The 19,472-nt window shown below is 48.8% G+C and overlaps 1 protein-coding gene across 3 annotated transcripts in view; it reads right to left on the bottom strand.

Moving 5' to 3' along the window:
• The window catches only part of CARD18 (caspase recruitment domain family member 18), a 30,501-nt gene extending 26,155 nt beyond the window's left edge, over window positions 1-4,346 (bottom strand). For 2 of the 3 annotated variants that reach the window (XM_032952943.2, XM_076066530.1), the window contains exon 1: window positions 4,178-4,345. The gene's annotated coding sequence lies outside the window, so the exon portion shown is untranslated. Of the gene's footprint in view, window positions 1-4,177 lie in introns of all 3 variants that reach the window. The other variant, XM_076066531.1, reaches the window with a different exon arrangement.
• Between the last annotated feature and the right edge of the window lie 15,126 nt (window positions 4,347-19,472).

Below are 19,472 nucleotides of genomic sequence, written 5' to 3'. Positions count from 1 at the left end.
CAGCCAGAAAACTCTGGAGGTGGTTTCTACTATGGCAATCTCATCAGCAGAACCAGACGTATCATAATCTCATCATCATACTATATCATCTCTCATCTCTGATACCATAATGGAGGAAGTGCAAGTTTGCCTGTTACTGTTTGTCCACAATTTATTTTTAAAGGCCCATTTTTTTAGCAGCATAACATTTGTGAAAACATGAATATTCAATCAAATATAGTTTCCATTTGTTTTTTTTTACACAAGTAAAAATGTTGATTTAAAATTTGGGAAATATTACAGGCAGTATCCGGTTTAGGAAGGTCTTATTTGTGACCCATATTTGCGATAGTGTATATAATGCCACCATAGATCAATTTCAAGACAGAGGCTTCATTTACGACGCATCTTCCCGACATGACTATGAACAAACGTTTGAACGGTGATGATTCTACTGTGAAACATAGTAGAGGAAGGAAGAAGGCAAGGTTAAAAAAAATGATTGATCAGAATTACTTTGTGTCAATTTTGATTTAAAAAATGTATGTTTAGTACTAAACTGTATACTTAACACTATTCCTATTAATTTATAGCACGAGGCGACTGTTTTCTAACATGTTAGAGCATTAGGAATGGTTAATACGTTGTTTTTTTAAATGAAAACAAATCTTAATTGTATTATCTATTAATTTCTAACTTAAGAGTAGTTTAGATTTTCGGTTAGGTTAGGCTTCATAGGTCAGAATTTGAGCCCGAAGGTCCACAAAACCCTCCGCAGGACTTAGGCCCCCGTAAGAGCCCCAAATCTTCCAGTAAACACAATGGGCCATGGAGTTGTGCCTGATTAAACAAGGGCCCCGCCTGCTTAAACACATTTGAATGATAAAAAACCGGTCACAAGGCCGATAGTGAACTGTTATTTAATGTTAAGTTGATGTGGAGAATCGTACGTCTCCCTTTGATAGAAAATGAGGACAGAATTGTGGATTTACACCTTGGTGAAGTTATGGTCAAACAACCCATGTGGTCTACACTCCGTGGGGATGCCTTCCTCAGAGCAGTGGTCTAACAAAGGTCTGTTTTGGTTGTCAGTACCCATCATCATCATCAGAATTGATCTAATTGACTACTGAAAGCCAAAAAAAAACAATTACATGGCAAAGCTAACTGGGCAAAATCAAGAATGTTAACTACAAACCTAGTAAACACGGAACGTTGGCCCAACGTTGGTCCAATGATTCAAATAGTTTACTGGGAAGATGGTGAACGCAGATCAACATATAGGATGTAGCCGATTTTATACTCTAAGCAACGGAGTCACGTGCAAAGCAGAGCAACATTATATATACAGTTCGTAAAAAGGCAATTACAGTTATGCCAGTTTAAAAACTTCCATCAGGAATCATCTTTAAAATGCCATTCAAATCGGGCCTCATGGCATAGGGTTCAGTCTACAACTCTCAATATCCACTCTTATCATAATCAGAAGTTTATTTCCCAAGTAAAGCCCATTGAGCTAATAATCTCTTTTATAACTAAACTATTTTTTTTCATTTTACCAGGTAAGGGCCACTGAGCTATACAGCTATTTTCAGAAGCGACCTGGCCACAAATGATAACTCAACGAAGTGGCTTATCAATGTGGACATATATCAGCATGTTTCTAAACGCGACCACGGGGAGAGAGAGAGACATGCAAACTCCAAATATACAGCAGGCGTCATCATGGACGGGATCGAACCCACGACCTCCAGTATACCAGGCGAGGTAGTTAACATCTCGCCACCGTGATGATGATGATGAGAGAGAGCGACACGCAAACTCCAAATATTCAGCAGGCGTCAGGGTCAAACCCACGACCTCCTGCATACCAGGCGAGGTAGTTAACATCTCGCAAATCGTGATGATGATGATGAGAGAGAGCGACACGCAAACTCCAAATATTCAGCAGGCGTCAGGGTCAAACCCACGACCTCCTGCATACCAGGCGAGGTAGTTAACATCTCGCAAATCGTGATGATGATGAGAGACACACAAACTCCAAATATACAGCAGGCGTCAGGGTCGAACCCACGACCTCCTGTATACCAGGCGAGGTAGTTAACATCTCGCAAATCGTGATGATGATGAGAGAGAGAGAGACACACACACAAACTCCAAATATACAGCAGGCGTCAGGGTCGAACCCACGACCTCCTGTATACCAGGCGAGGTAGTTAACATCTCCTAGCCACCGTGGCGCCCCAAGAGCGACTCTCAGGCCTATGAGCCATGACGAAAAGGGCCATTCTCAGAAACGTCGACTTTCATACATTTGTGTTCCTTTCAAGGCCACAAAGGTTGCTTTTTTGTTACCGTTCTTAGCGTCTTATAATCGTGATGACGTTACGACCAATTTGTCAACAGTGAGCGAGCGTTAACCGCGAGTCGCAAATCGCCTTCAAAATCAACATTCCGCGCGAACAACACAACGCGAACTTGCCGACGTTAAAAGGCCAACGCACAAAAAAACCACGCATCTCGAGACGTGAAAGGGGGGAGGGAAGGTGAGAATTTCACGCTTACAACATTTCCAGGAAGCAACTGCAGCAGACAAGGCCCCACCAGTCCGTCTGTGGAAGACGCGGGGCAAAATCGGTGGTGTTGTGGGCAAAATCGGTGGTGTTGTGGCAAAATCGGTGGTGTTGGGGGCAAAATCGGTGGTGTTGTGGGCAAAATCGGTGGTGTTGTGGGCAAAATCGGTGGTGTTGGGGCAAAATCGGTGGTGTTGTGGCAAAATCGGTGGTGTTGGGGGCAAAATCGGTGGTGTTGTGGGCAAAATCGGTGGTGTTGTGGGCAAAATCGGTGGTGTTGGGGAAAAATCGGTGGTGTTGGAGGCAAAATCGGTGGTGTTGGGGCAAAATCGGTGGTGTTGGTGGCAAAATCGGTGGTGTTGGGGGCAAAATCGGTGGTGTTGGGGGCAAAATCGGTGGTGTTGGGGGCAAAATCGGTGGTGTTGGGGCAAAATCGGTGGTGTTGGGGGCAAAATCGGTGGTGTTGGGGGCAAAATCGGTGGTGTTGGGGGCAAAATCGGTGGTGTTGGGGGCAAAATCGGTGGTGTTGGGGGCAAAATCGGTGGTGTTGGGGGCAAAATCGGTGGTGTTGGGGGCAAAATCGGTGGTGTTGGGGGCAAAATCGGTGGTGTTGGGGCCTCTCTCCCACCCAGCCCGACGCCTTCAAACCAAACCGGGGAAGTTTTTACATCTCACACTGTGACGTCGAAGCTGCCCCCCACCACTAAGCACGGGGCCCGGGGCGGTCGACCCGATTCGAAGTGTAGCCTAGAAAAGGGCTCTGGCGAGCAGAGAAGACACGCGTGGCGAAAACAAAGATAAAGTTGCCCCGTGTAGCCTGTGACAGACTGCTGGGGCAAGTGCTGTTAGCGAACACCTATGAAGGCCGACACGGCGCACGAGAGGGTGGTGGGTAGCCAGCAACCACGCCCGGCCGCCTTTGTCTCCCCAGTGGCGATGTTTACTACACATCGCGCACGGGGAATAATTTTGAGACCGAGCCAACCTAGGGGGGGGGGGGGTGCGGGCAGGTCCACGACCGGTGCTGATAATCGCCACTGGGTGGTGTTGTTGGTGTTGGCCGTGAATTCGGAGCCCGGGGTGGCCGGGTTCGTAGCGCAGCGTGGCGCTAACCGCAACGCCACCGCTCCCCCCGAGAAAACACGCGTGGCGAAAACAAAGATTAAGATCCCCCGTGTAGCCTGTAACGGGCTGTCGGGGCAAGTGGTGTTAGCGAGCGAGCAGCAGCATCATCTACGAAGGTCGCCACGTTACGGGAACGGTGGCCCAGCACGCACGCGACGCGAGACGACATCGGCCCGGTGTCTCTCTCGAGCTCACGGGGACGATTCCAAACAAAGTGTCCTTGACGGGGCTCATAACGTGCGTAACTTATAACGTGAGTAACTTATAACGTGGATAACGTCACTGACGCGCTGGTCCTTGTGTTTAAACATTGTCCGTTTATAAAAAAAAAGATTTGAACCCAAAAAGGAGTCAAACAGCGGCGATAAACATTACGCGTTGCTGAGTCCAGCCAGAATCGGTCACGTACAATGTATCATTTCATTTCTTCTTTTAATTAGAAAAAAAACCACACGCACACAACACAACACAAATCTCGCTGCTGAGGTTCATCCACTCACCCCAAACTCTCGTCTCTGTCTCTCTCGCTGCTCTGGGATCTCTTCCCGCCGCCACTGGAGAGGGAGACAATCTCTGTCTCTCTCTCTCAAGGCGGATTTACATTAAAGCTTTGCGGGAAAAGTCGCTCGCGGAACTGACATCAGCGTGCTGGGGTGGGCGGGTAGATGGGCGGGTTGGTGGGTGGGTGGGCGGGTTGGTGGGTGGGTGGGCGGGTTGGTGGGTGGGTGGGCGGGTTGGTGGGTGGGCGGGTAAATGGGCGGGTGGGCGGGTGGGTTGGTGGGCGGGTGGCCGAGTAGTTGGGCGAGTAGTTGGGCGGGCGGGTGGGTTGGTGGGTGGGCGGGCAGGTGGGTAGGTGGCTGGGTAGGTAGGCGGGTGGGTTTGGGTGACGATGACGAGCGCCTCTCTCTCTGCACCGATAGCGCTCATCGGCCTGGGGGGTGGCGTGATCCGGGCCAAGTTGTTTTGTCTGTCAGTGGGGGGCCAGGCTTGTGTCCCCGTGTCTCTACCCCCCCCCCCGCCGCCAACCACATCGCTACCGGGGAAAACAAAGGCGGTCTGCTGGCCACCCACCCATCTCCCAGTGTGCCGTGCCGGCCTTCATACGCGCTGCCGCTACTGGCTAACAGCACTTGCACCCAATATATAAATATATATAAATGTGTCGTTATAACCCGCCACCACCCGACACAGCCAATCTCTATTATAGATGATGATATTGGTCGCGAAAGCCTACGTGTTAAACTACCCAGTAGTCTGTTGGGGTTTTTCCCCAGGATTGCTGTTTTTTCCAGGATTTTTCTGTTGCGTGTAGTCAGTTTTAAGATGTTTCTTTGTTCATGTTTTTGTTTTGTTGCGTTTTGCACCCGAATCAAGAGCCGCATGGCTCACAGGGTTATTACCTAATAAATTAATACTGAAACAACAACGGAGGAGCGACGCTCACAAACAACGCCTCTCTGCTGACCCAGAGAGAGAGAGAGCCTTCGGTGGAGGCCTCCATGTGCACCTAGCCTGGCACGAGCGCCGCGGTTGCTGGTGGTGGTTACGTGGTCATCGTCACCGCCACGTGTGAGGTCCCTCTGGGTTCCATACCCTTGGTTCTTTCGGTAAATTCACGTAGGTATAAAAAATATGAAATAAATTGAATCACGACGTTTCGATTGCAACACAAGCAATCTTCATCAGGTGTGAGAACTACAGCAAGAATGTTTTTTTTTAGCTGAAGTGTGAGAGATATCGTGGTAAGAGGCTATATGGGGGCAAGAGAGGGGGGAGTCGGGGGTGGGTAGCGTTGTGTGGATGATGCTGGACAGGGGGGAGTGGGCGGGGCTAGAAGGGTGGGGGGGGTTGGACGGGGGGGAGTGGGCGGGGCTAGAAGGGTGGGGGGGTTGGACGGGGGGAAGTGGGCGGGGCTAGAAGAGTGGGGGGGATGGTGCAAAAAAGCGTGGGTCTGCTGACGGAGGGAAGTGGGAGGGGCTAGACGGGTGGGAGGGGCTAGACGGGTGGGGGGGCGGGACGGGGGGGAGTGGGCGGGGCTAGACGGGTGAGGGATTTCCCACGCACGGCAGACTCAACCAACACTCTCCCACTGGCGGGGTATTTCCCAGTGATGGATAATAAAAAACCCTCCCTCCCACACACACGCACACAATTATAGTCGCACAAGAAGCGTGTGCGTGCTGTGTCTTTAAATGAGAGACGTTAAGAGTCGGGGAGGAAAGGTAGCAGCAGAGGGCGTGCGGGGGAATTCCATTGGCGGGGTAGGAGAGGACATTTAACCCACGCTTATCGTTCCGGTTGCGTTTTGCGATGGGTGGTGCAGGTGGTGGTGCTTGCGCTTAGCGAGATGAAGCCATCGAACAAAGGCGGTGGTCACCGCATCATCGCGCGCGGCGCCTGCAGATGCGCTTCTGCGGCCGTCTGGAACGCTCTTGTTTCCCGGTGTTAGAAAGCCACTGGGAGCGATGCACTTTTAAGTCGTTGAGATGGAAAACTCGTTTCTTTTAGAGCTGCTCGTTCGTGTTTAGTTTGACCTTACCGGGCACCTCCGACTCGCACGGTTGCCTAAGCACGGTGCGAAAGAAGTTAAACACACGTACTAAGGGGCCGTCCATAAATGACGTCACGCGATTTTGGACGATTTTTTACCCCCCCCCCAGTCACATGGCGTCACAAAAAGTCAGACCCCCCCCTCAAATATGACGTCACAAAGCTCTGCCGCCGACCCCCCCCCCCCCCAAAAATATATATATAAAACATGCTTCAAATCGCTTTAAACTATTGTCATTGTAGTGCGTATTTAATGTGGCGCTGCACTCTGATGTTGTAGGAGAAAACATTTATTTAAAAAGTCTAATTAAGTAGAAGGTTTATACACCCGGCCACAATCACGGATCATGAAATCTGAGTTGCAGGTGGCCTGAGTTCCTGTACCTTTTGGAGGAAAAATGCCAACGCACTTCAGCATGCTATCCAAACAGCAGCTGTTGCTGTGAAATTAATATTCTCCTGAAATTAAATTCAGGCAGCATCTGCACCAAGCAAGTCGCCCCTGCCACCATTATTATTGCTATTTTACCAGGTGTAGTGACGTGGAATGAGTCACTGGAGCGCGTGCCGCTGGGGGATTGGTAGACAACTGGGATTATAGGTAGCAGCCCCCGTTCTAGCAGTTGCACCTGACGGCAAGGCACGGAGCAATCTGGGGGATCCAGAGGGTGCGGGGCCGAGGGCGGAGGCTGGCCACGCTCTTCAGGATATAAGGCGAGCTCCGACTCACGGTCGGGGGTGCGGCGATGATCTCCGCTCTGCAAGCCCTCGGTCTGGCAGCATGCTGGCTGTCCCGACCCGGTATGGAGTTATCCACGAAGGCTGTGAAGGCCGGAAATAAAGAGAGAGAGAGTACCTCCAACTAGTGTCTCGAGTTTAGAACACTGCACAGGTAGGGCCCACTTAGCTATATAGCTCTTTTTCAGAAGCGACCTGGCCACATGATAGCCCTGCGAGAACTGGCTTATGTGGAAATGTATAGCAGACACATAGTCTAAACGCATGTGGAGAATCGTACCTTTTCCTTTGATAGAAAATGAGGACGGAGTTGTGGATTTACACCTTGGTGACGTTATGGTCAAACAACCCATGTGGTTAAATTTCGATTTAAAGCTTTCGTGACTGCAAGGATTCATCTTCTTTGGTTCTTTCGGTAAAGTCGCGTAGAATGAGAATAAAATAATAAAATAACACAATAAAATTCTCATGACGTTTTGGCCACAACACAAGCGGCCTTCATCAGGTGAAGGGACGAGACTGTCTGTCTCCCTTCACCTGATGAAGGCCGCTTGTGTTGTGGCCGAAACGTCGTGAGAATTTTTTATTGTGTTATTTTATTTTATCAATTTCTTATTTTATTCTCATTCTACGTGACTTTACCGAAAGAACCAAATAAGATGAACCCATGTGGTCTACACAGCGTGGGGCTGCCTTCCTCAAAGCAGTGGCCTAACAAAGGTCTGAAAGTTGTTTTGGTTGTCAGTACCTATCATCATCGTTAGATATGATCTAATTGACTGCTGAAAGCCAAAAAAAACACAAAGCAAAGCTAACTGGGCAAAATCAAGAACGTTAACTACAAACCTAGTAAACACGGAACGTTGGCCCAACATTGGTCCAATGATTCAAATGGTTTGCTGGGAAGATGGTGAACGCAGATCAACATGTAGGATGTAGCCGATTTTATACTAAAAGCAACGAAGTCACGTGCAAAGCAGAGCAACATTATATATACAGTACATAAAAAGACAACTACAGTTATGCCAGTTTCAAAACTTCCATCAGGAATCATTTAAAATGCCATTCAAATCGGGCCTCATGGCGTAGGGTTCAGTCTACAATCCTAAATATCCACTCTTATCATAATCAAAAGTTTATTTCCCAAGTAAAGCCCATTGAGCTAATAATCTATTTTAAAACTAAACTATAAACTATTGTTTTCATTTTACCAGGGAAGGCCCACTGGCCACAAATAATAAATCAACTAAGTGGCTTTTCAATGTGGACATATATCAGCATGTTTCTAAATGTGAAGGGAAAAACCGGATAACCCGGGAAAAAACCCACGCGACCACGAGGAGAACATGCAAACTCCAAATATATACCAGTGTAAGGGTTGCAATCGAACCCATGCATACTTGGCAAGGTAGTTGGCATCTCGCCACCGTGGTGCCCTGAAGTGTGAAGTGCACGCTTCCCCTGGGCGTTAGCCTCGTGGTCTGACACACTCAGAATTCTTGCGGATAAAAAAAATACACGCAAGGCCAACTCGCGTTTTCGCCAATGTTCTTGAACCGTTGCAAGCACCACCGCAATACATCTCTGTCTTCCGTATTGTGAAACGAAATCAGCTGCCGCCCAACTCACACGGAGCGGGGATGGGGGGTGTCTTGGTCGTGTGGCAGCCGAGGTCTTGACCCTTCACGTTTTGAAGGACTGCACACAGCATGCATGAGGCTCGTGGTATCAATCTATTTGCATTGCTTCTTGATTTTTCGTCACGTGGAGATGGGCAGTAACGTAGTGACATGTGTACGCAAATATGTAATGTCATTTACATTTGTAAGTTGTAATTGTTATTTAAATTAAACACCTCAAAATAATTTAGGTTAGTTACACGAGACACAATTAATTGCTAATTTGTATCTACATTACATTCATATGCCAGTAATTTGAATGTATTTTCTAATGCCATCTCTTTGTTTTAAAATTAAAGTCAAGGAATGTGCCCCAATTTTTCACATCTGGCTTTGAGGGCAGCAGCAGCACAACTCACCATGCATTACACGTGTCTAGATCGAGTACCAACCACTCCTACAAGAGGGGCCGTTACATTCAGTGGCGTAGCTATCCAGAGTGCAGGCGGTGCACCCTGGATAGCCACGGGGTCCATGGGCTGGTGGTGTGGGGGTTCAAGCACCAGACAATAAAGGGAGGGAGCAGAGAATTGGACAGGGCCTTCCGTTTCATTCCTTGCCACCAGGGCCCACGTCAACCCGCACCATACACGCCGCAAGTTACTTTGCTGCACTTGTGTAGTGATACAGCGCCGACTGGTGTACAGCAGCGGCAACTGCAGGTGGACACTGAGCGCACACGCCACCGAGCATACACACGGTGTGTGTGCCGGCAAGGCGGAGGAACTGGGGCAAGGGTCACGGAAGACCTCGTGGGGAGGCCCCTGGAACCCTCTGGAGGGTTCGAGAAGGGAGGCGCGGCCAGGGCGGAGCCAGGCCGCGCCGAGGGGAGTAAAAGCGTCGGAGAGCCGGGAGAGTTCCGGGCTGCCGGTTCTGGGAGTGGACTCGTCGCTGCCCTCGTCGCTGTCCTCGTCGCCGCCCTCGTCGCTGCCGCCTTCGCCCGATCATTGCGCGGCCGGACAGCGGTTGGCTGTCCCGGTGGACGCCGTCGGTGCAACGCAGACAGGGTCGTGTCTGGGACGGGCACACGCAGTCGCACACCACTGCTCCGGCTGCAGCGCTTCCTCCCCCCCCCCCTCGAACCTCGCTTCCCCCGGGAAGGATTTGTCTCCGTTGCAGACTCTCCACAATCGAGTGAACCTGCGCACGTGAAATCCAGCGCCGCCTCGCAGCGGCCGGGGTCATCGCCCGTCACGTTCTTGTGCGCCCGCTCTGCTCACGCACACACAAAGACACAAGGCAGAGATCCCCCACTACCCGCAAGCCCTCCGTGTAGCCCACACAGACTGCTGGGGCGGGTGCCGTGAGCGAGCACGAGAGGGGGGTGGATTGGCCCGCGCCATGCCCGGCCACCTTTGTTTCCCGATCGGGCGATGTTTACACATCGCAACCAGGTACTCCTTTTGAGGCTGAGTCGACCTAAGGGAGGCCCGGGACCAGTTAAGATACTCGTCACTGGTGTTGACCGTGAGCGGGAATCGAACTCGGACCGCCGGTTTCGTAGCGCAGCCCGCTAACCGATACGCGCTCATACACTCACCAGCAGCACCAGCAGCAGCACCACACTCGCCTCCACTAAGCGGTTTGTTTACTTTGCACTCGGATCGAGTTTTTGTATTGTTTTGTTCTTGTAACTTTCTGATCTCGTGCTCCCTGCAGAGACGTCTGTGAAACAGAGCTTCATAGCTCATCGGATTCCTCCAATACACACACATAATCCAATACACACACATAATCCAACACACACACACACATAATCCAATACACACACACATAATCCAACACACACACACATAATCCAATACACACACACATAATCCAATACACACATAATCCAATACACACACACATAATCCAATATACACACATAATCCAATACACACACACATAATCCAACACACACATAATCCAACACACACATAATCCAACACACACATAATCCAATACACACACACATAATCCAATACACACACATAATCCAATACACACACACATAATCCAACACACACACATAATCCAATATACACACATAATCCAACACACACACATAATCCAACACACACACATAATCCAATACACACACACATAATCCAATATACACACACATAATCCAATACACACACACATGTTCCGAATTCTAATTCTGACCACTCACCACAGAACTTCTCCTTGAACTGGATGCCGAGCCGCATAGAAGAAGTGGCTCCTCCGTGGGCTCGCTGGCGATGGGCGCCAGCGAGCCCGCGGTCCACCCTGCCCACGGCGAACATCTCGACCTGGCGGCCACGTCGACCACCTCGTCCTGGGGTCTCCCGTCCGTCACCACGATGGCCACCTTGGGAGAACGCGAGCGGCGGGCGGGCGGGCGGACGGACGGGCCTGACCCTCGGCCTCGGCGAAGGGAGACGCGCAGGGCGTGCTCGATGTCCAGCCCCGGTCATGGTGCGCCCGTCGAGAGAGGGGACATCTGCGGGAGGGCCATGCTGGAGCAAGCCCCTCGCCCTGCACGTCCAGCGGGCGGATGACGGCCGCGATGAACTTCGTCGCCTGCTTGAACTCGCGCGGACGTACGCTGCGTGGGCTGTCGATGATGCAGAGCGGGTCCAGGGGGTCTGCTCTTGCACGCCCTTGCTGCCAGGCGGGCGTGTCGTCATGCTAAAGTTGGGGGGGTTGACAATCGCCCGGTTAAGGCGCGAGGACCCCCACGCGGACATACTTCCCCACGCTGGTCGGTGCTGGTTGGTGAAGCGGGCATCTCGGACGGATATCATTCGCCACTGATGTGAGCCGTAGCCAGGAAGCAAATTCACGAGTTAAGCCATTATATCACAAGGGACGGAAATGAAAATACAATTTGGGAAACTACCGATTTATTTCATCGAAAGCCGTTTCGCTAGCATCAAGGTATTGGGAAAGCGTTTTTATCATTCAATTGCCATTCGCTTCCATATGTAGTGTTGTAAGCACGAGCAGACTTCTTTAGGAGGCACACTCTGTTTATTGTATTATTTCCTTATACAACGCTTAACACACACAGAGGGATATTCGGACCCCTCACCCGATACCCTAGGGAGGTACAGCCTCCGGACCTGGCGGGACTCACACGCCTACCGCTAACCTCCTTGATACCTAAGGAGGCACAACCTCCGGACTTGGCGGGACTCACACGTCTACCGCTATCCTAGTCCTCCGGCTAGGACCTAGGGGAGGCTATCTGACCCACCGCTGGCCCAGTGGGTCCTGACCACTGGGTATGCCGAGCCTTAGCCCTTAGAAGGGCTGGGAGGCTGGTCCAAGGCCATAGCTAGGCTTCAGCCTAGTCTTCTATCTTCGTGCAGGGAGAGAACTCCCCGAGGTCCGTTGGGTCACCCGTCTTATACCCCTTCGTGGCCAGGTAGAACCAATCATACATTCCCACGTGGAACCGTCTGATTGGTTCGCACCAAACCCTGGCCACGATCCGTTTCACCTCGACTGACCCCAACCGTTGGACCCAGGGGTAATGCTGCACTGCCCTGGTGGCAATGCAGGTTACGCAACAGCGCGTAGTTAACACCTCTACACATATACAGGGTGCTTCAAAAAAAAGTTAACACTTACATGGGACTATCGTTTTTAATGGAAAAGAACGGATAATACAATATAACAGGATAACAAGTTTTGATTTAAAGCTTTCGTGACTGCAGGGATTCATATTCTTGGTTCTTTTGGTAAAGTCACGTAGAAGGGAAACAATAAAATAATAAAAATATAAAACAATAAACAGTTATTGTTTTACCGAAAGAACCAAGAATAGGATAACAAATGTATGTTAAGAGCTTCAAAAAGTCAAAGAGTCTCCACTTGTTCGCCATCGTTGTCCACACATTGCCTGGAATCTTCTCCAGGTGATCTCCAGAGCCCGGAGACACATTTCTCGTGGTGTTGTTGCAAACTCTCAGAAGTGTTAACATTGTTTGAAGCACCCTCTATATATTTAGTAATACGTATATAATGCGACGTCCGGTGGGTTTTCAATAGAGCTGTTTCAGTGGACTCCAATAGCATTCGCGTCGTTGTGGCGAATATGAGTACCAACATTAAAAGGCAGACAATAGCCTCATTCACGCGTATTAAGTGCACGTGAATAGTTTACGCGTGGTGAGAGAGATACGTGGACGAGGCGTATTGGTTCCTTGCCTATCGCAATAGAGAGAGGTGTACGCACGTACGCGTGGCATTGCACTGATACGGAAATAGTAAAACATGGATCGGAGAACCAACAACCCAAGTTCGACATCACCTCTGACTGCTATAAAGAAGCCAAGTGGGCTGAGGACGAGATAGGTTGGCGAGAAGGAAGGATGGCCGGCGGACGAGATTAGCAACGGAGTGGCAGCCAGAGGAATAAACACGCCCGACATTACGTCCAGCACGGAGACAGGGAGCTTTGAACGATTAACTGTGCATCACGTACACTCCTGCCAATACCAACACCCGCCATACGCCACTAAGTGACGGTGACGTCACCACGGCGCCTGTGACAGGCTAGGTGCACTTTGAGGCCACGTGAATTGTCAAAAGCTCGTTGCTGACAGGTCACAGGACAGACCCAGCAGGTGCCATGGGTTGGCCGATTGAGATGACTGGCAAATACACCAACGGCTGTACCTCCTACTGTGCCAACTTGCTGCATTTTATACGCCCGGCGTTCCGCTCGTTGTTCTGAGCGTCCCTCCTCTGCCCTTGTTGGAGAGTGACTGCCTCCAACTGAGCAGCAGCAGCGTCCTTCACGATCCTCCTCCACTACGACCGCCACTTACCGGGGACGCTTTCGTCCTGAGCGCTGCTCGGCTGTGTCTGCGGTTGTAGCTGCGAAGGGCGACGCAGGCCGTGGCATCGGCGCGGCTGGAAGTGGAGGCCGGCACCGCCCTGCAGGCGTTGCAGGGCTGCGCCCAGCAGGAGCACTCGGAGGGCGCTCCACAAGATGCGAGGGCTGGCGGTCGGCATCGTGTTCCCACCGACCCCCCCCCCAACCCCACTTGGGTGCGAAAACACGCGCTTCTGTTTGGGAAAGTGGACATTCGGTCCGGGTTATAGTCCGTGGATGCAGGGGGTCTCGTCACTCCATATGTGAAGGCATCGCAGCGACATTCCCGAGGCCGTCTTTTCGTGTTCTAAAGGCAAGTTTACGATCGTCTACACGCTTTACAAGTCACTAACGGGTGTTGTGTGTGTATATGCGTAGGCTCGATTGAGCGGATCGGAGGGCTCCTTCCGCTGCCTTCCTCCGCTGCTGTGCCCACGGTCTGGAATTTCCTTCCTCTGACTGTCCATACTGCTGAGGCTTTCATCGTGTTTAGGTCCAGGCGTGAGACCTTGAACGTATTCTGTTGCAAGTCTACCATATCGTCGTCTCAATTCCTTCTTTGGCCTGCAGCATTCTTGTTCTCTGTCTCTGCTTGAAGTTGGGTGTTTTTAAACCCTCTCTTCTTCAAACGCTCGAGAAGTGCATCTCTTTTCTATAACCCCAAAGCGTCTTGAGATGCGGTCCGCATTTGGTGGTCGGTGGCTTTAAAATGCACGCCGTCGCGTCTACGTCGCTGTCCAGACAGGACGTGGGTGCTGAAAGACAACAAATAATACGTGTCCCCCGCAACGTGAACTCGTGTGTGTTGTTTTGTTGTTGTTGTGTGTGAACGCGCGGACCCTTACAGCTCGTGGTAAGGCAAGAGCGCGAGAGAGAGAGAGACGCACTCCGACGGTCGAGTGGCTCTAGGCGATGCTCGTTTCCGAAGCAGTCCAAAGACGCCCGCTGCTCGCTGTTAAATCCAAGGCGACCCAACCTGCACCGCTGAGCTCGGCGCCACCCACTGTGGCGCGGTGAAGGGGATTCCTTTATTCCTCGCGTCACACCTCCAACCCAGCCACCCACCATCATCCCTCGCTCGCCCAATCCACGCGTATTGAATTATACAGGGTGTTTTTTAATTTTTTTTTTACCCAATTTCAAAGAAGTATATTTCACGATGGCAACATGTTACAATTACACGAAAAGTTACAAACGGTTTAATGAGTTATCATCATTTTTTACTTACCATTTTATAAATGCTCTATGTGCCCTCCACCTGCTGTACGGACAACATCGAGACGATAGTTGAATTCGTCCCAAACGCCTCTCTTTCTACGTTTTCCTCTGAGGTGCGTGGTCGCCCAGTGCTCTTCCCCGTACATAAACAGCAGCCGGTTTCCTCAAATTGTCGGTACCAACAACGATTTCTCTTTGACATTGGCGAATCAATGCCAAAACGCCGTTGAAACGCAGGATGCACCGCAATTACGGATTCAGTCTTGCTGAACTGCAGAACGCAAAAGGCCCCTTGTGTCACGGAGGGGTCACCGTCTTGCCAATGACTGAGGCTAGGGGCTGTTTGTGCGCTGGGAGAGGCATCTTGCGGTAATCATTTGAAACTCTATGCCCCGCCCTTTCAAGTGGTAAGGGTTTCACTCATGGGCGGTTCGTGGTTGCAGGGATATAGCGATTTCAAATCGGGTCGAACGTTTTGAAACACCCTGTATAGCAAACTCGACCCTGCGGTCAGGCGTGCCTTGCCGTACTCACTGTCGTCCTACTTGTCGTATGGCTGATTACAACTATAAACTAGACAATTTTTGAGTTCACTATGTAAGACCCACTGAGCTACCTGGCCACGAACGATATCCCGACGAAGTGGCTGATCATCATGCAGAACATTTATAGTGGCAGCCAGATACTCTAAAACGCATGTTTCTAAATGTAGAGGGAAAACCAGGAGGACTCGGAGAAAAATCCACGAGACCACGGGAAGAACATGCATACTCCAAATATACAGCACGCGTCAGGGTCTGGACCAAACCCACGACTTCTTTTATACCAGGCGAGGTATTTAATATCTCGCCACGGTCTGCACGGTGCTCAAGGAAACGCACTCAATGAGCCCTTCACGGATCGAGTTTCCTTCTGCTGAGAGCGTCTGCGACTTCGAACAGTCAGTCGGTGTGCCGCATTGCGCGTCGTGAATGCGTGAGCCCCTACATGCCCGCCCGCAGCGCGCATGTTGGGCCTTTGAGCGACCCATTGTCATTTTAGCAGCAGCAGTAGCAGCTGCTATGATTTATCCACTTGTTATGAAGGCCTCCCCACGCAGTTGCCTTCAGACGCCTGCCTACGATACCACGATCCATCTCACTCCGCGAATGAGATCTCCATCTTCGCGGTGGTCGTCTTCACAGACATTGAATCTTCCACCGTTGGCTGCCATTCTGTCATTAGTCTTCCCCATCAACCGTCAACCCTTCCAGCGATCACGTCCCCTATTCCTGATGACGACCGCTTGTGTTGCGATCGAAACGCCGTGGTTTTATTTTTATTCACTTTATTATTATTCTATCTACGTGACTTTACCGAAAGAACCAAAGAACATGTGCCCTATCCAAACTCACTGATTATTACCATGCAGTCAATATGCTGCCTCTAATTTCTGTTTGTTCCCCCGAGTCACGTGTTCGTATGTCTTTTAATTGTAAATCTCAGATGTGACATTGAAACACGTGATTAAATGGGACTTGACATTGTTTTATTGAATATGGAACTGCATAGAATAGACAAAGATGATGGCGCGATTGGGTGACTGATATTGTTAGAAGAGCTGAAGGGCTACAGAAAAAAAAAAGATTTCTCACAAATCCAAAGTCGGCGTATTTGAATTTGCGTCCCCAGAAACGATGTCACGGGGCAACATTGGGTTTACTCACAGGGCAGGGTCAACCTACTTACAAGTCCTGTATAAGATTCACATCACCAGCGAGCCAAGCAAGTACATTGTCTCACGTGGAGTATGACACCAACGCTGGTTGTGGAGCGGGTGAAGCTTACGAACTGGATACTGATAAAGCATAGAACACACATACAGAATTTGAACACGTGGGTCGACAGTGCACCGCATTGGGCATTGACCATCCACGCACATCCATTATTGCGCTCTACTTATATGCTCCCACATCAATTATCCCCCACCTTCAACTAGCGTGGCGATGTATAATCAGTGTCCACGAACCACACCATGCGAGCTAAAACCATTATCCAACAGTGGATTAACCAAAGGGCTGTACAGGCATACACGTATAAAACTGCAGTACCGTGTAATATTGCAGATTCATTTCATCCGCCAGTGATTGTTAACCTTCACTGCAGCCTTGCACCCCCCTTAAGGTTCTCAATCGTAAAACAATGTATGTTAATAAACACATAAGTTTGATGAAACATGGTAGTTGTGCTTACGCGACCGTGCTTAATGTTTCGATGATTTACCTTAAAAAAAATCTGTCCATATCTCGCACGCACAGAAAGGGCATATCGCATGCCCCAAAGGTGAGGTGCGTACACCCCAGGTTAAGAACCACCGCTCTACGCATTGCTCCACGTCTTCCTTATGCACCAAAGACGCACCATCTCAAGTGGTCCCTAACTCTGTTGTGTAAATTGTCCACACTTGTTTTGCAATTCGGAGCACATGGTTGGAAATTATTAAAGCTAAAAAGCAATATTTTTTTTTGGTCTCGAAAGCATCACAAAAAATCTCAACAGTAAACCTCCCTGGCGTCTATCTGGGCCCTATATTTACAATGCCAATCATTTAGTCGCTAAGAGCATCGTTTTGCTTGGCGAAGCATACCTTCAGGGGCTTGGCAACCGATTAAAGTGCGTAATACAAATCTGTTTAGAGTCTTAACAGAAAATAACACAAAATACCACGAGACCTCATGGCACCCGTCACGATGAACCCCGATGCAAATTTTAAAAGCCACACGACTCCGGACACAAAATAAGGTGCGGGCCAATAAGCCGAGTGTTGGGCCAATGTAAATAAATAAAGCTTCCCAGCGCACTTAACGAGTGGCTTGCGTACAAATATATATCTTTAAAATAATCTCAACAGATCTGTTTTTTTAAACTTAAGCCAACGACCCAGAGCCAAATTAAATACCAAGCCATAGCCAACATGAGTATCGTATATTATTTTATATTCGATATTTATTTAATTTTATATACTTCAGCCCCTTAGTGTTAGACTTTTAACCCTTATTATAGTAAGACTTGTTTAAAACTTATTTAAGATTTTAGATTCCTATATGCTGAATGTATGCACCATCCTGCCAAAGTAAATTCCGTGTCGGTGTGAACTTACATGGCGAATAAAACCCTTTCTGATTCTGATTCTGATATCAGAACTGATCCTGCCTCCCTTCACCGACCAATGTGTAGTATGGGGATGTAAGGTCATCCCCCACCCGCCCATGCTCAACATGATGTTGGAAGGCCTTGATCCATTGTTGAATTTAAAATGGCTGGATTTTTTTGTTACTGTATATGTAGTCATTATCAATCCACTGCTGGATAAGGGATTTCCCATGTGCATGTTGTGGGGATTATTTTGCCACAATTGGCAACGCTGATCATCATTACACATTAAAGGTGGAGCATAGATGATTGAGCATGGCACTTTAGTACTGTACAACAATGCATATCGCTGTACTGACCTCTACTGCCCACATCAGACACGCAGCCTATAACATCCATGAAACATTCCAGACAACTATTGAACATCTATATTTACAGATCTCATACAATGAACCATGAAAAACCACACATGAGTTGGACAATCATACAAATTATATTTATTATAGTGACTTGGATTCCTGAAAATGCTAAAAAAAATAACACATTTAATTTACTGTCATGTGCAGTCTCTATATGCATATCAGTAATCGCAGTTCATAAACAATAGCGATGGTGTTTTCAAAACTGGGCATTACATTAAAAGATATCCTTTGCGTATGGCAAAGCATGCAACAAACACTGAGATTCCACACGGCCACAAGGAAAATATTGCAACTATCTGTCCCAAGTTTTTAAACTAGCGATGACTGCAATTTAATAGAACAACCCCTTTCTTGGGAGCGACTGTAAACAAAATGTGTATGGAATGGATACAGCATCGGCTACGTTACGCACTTTAAAGAAATGGATCACTAACAGCCAAAAACGTTACAGTGCCAACAGTGCCTACCTTTACCGAAAGGCGAAAATTAGTTTAAGCTTCTTCGATGTATGGGTAAAACATACTTACACTGTTAAGTCCTGCGAACATGATACAAATATCCTAGGAAAATAGACATCCTAATGAGTCGACATGACGACTTAGGAGAAATCAATTCTCTATGCCTCTCAGTCCTTGAAGACAGCAGTTATTTAAATATATTTACTGGATGTAGAGCTCTTTTCTATTTTTTTTTTATAAATCTTCCTTCATCGCTGACCACGAGATATATTTTTCTCTAAAGTCACATTCCTTGCATGAGTAATCTGTGAAACATGGAACATTTTAATTTCTAAATAAAGGTATGGCGCACACTATGATAACCGTTTTGAAATCACACACTACAGAAGCAAACAAAAATCACGTCTTCCAATCGATATATTGTACACCCCAAGGGGCCAGACTACAAAAATCGTCACTTCCAACTTCATTTAAAGAGTAACTTAACAACAATGCGCACACACAGCAAAAAAAAAGCGAACGAAAACTCCGTTAAATAATCTGCACTCTGAAAATATGAGTCACACGCAACACATTTTATAACCAAATAACACAGCAATTAAGATTACGTAGGCATGTAAAGCAGCAAAAAAAATCTATGAGGAATGTGGTGATTGTCTTCCAATAGGGATTGCGAACATGAGGCAAAAGGTTCCAGAAATGCCATACGCAGGTGGTCTCCTACACTTCAAGTTTCAGGGATTCGTTAC

The sequence above is a fragment of the Petromyzon marinus genome, chromosome 12 (genome assembly GCF_048934315.1).
Source record: "Petromyzon marinus isolate PM22_M1 ecotype Great Lakes invasive population chromosome 12, UKy_Petmar_22M1.pri1.0, whole genome shotgun sequence".
NCBI lineage: Eukaryota > Metazoa > Chordata > Hyperoartia > Petromyzontiformes > Petromyzontidae > Petromyzon > Petromyzon marinus.
Note: the sequence above shows the minus strand (reverse complement) of the source record. Positions and strands in the feature narration are given on the sequence as shown.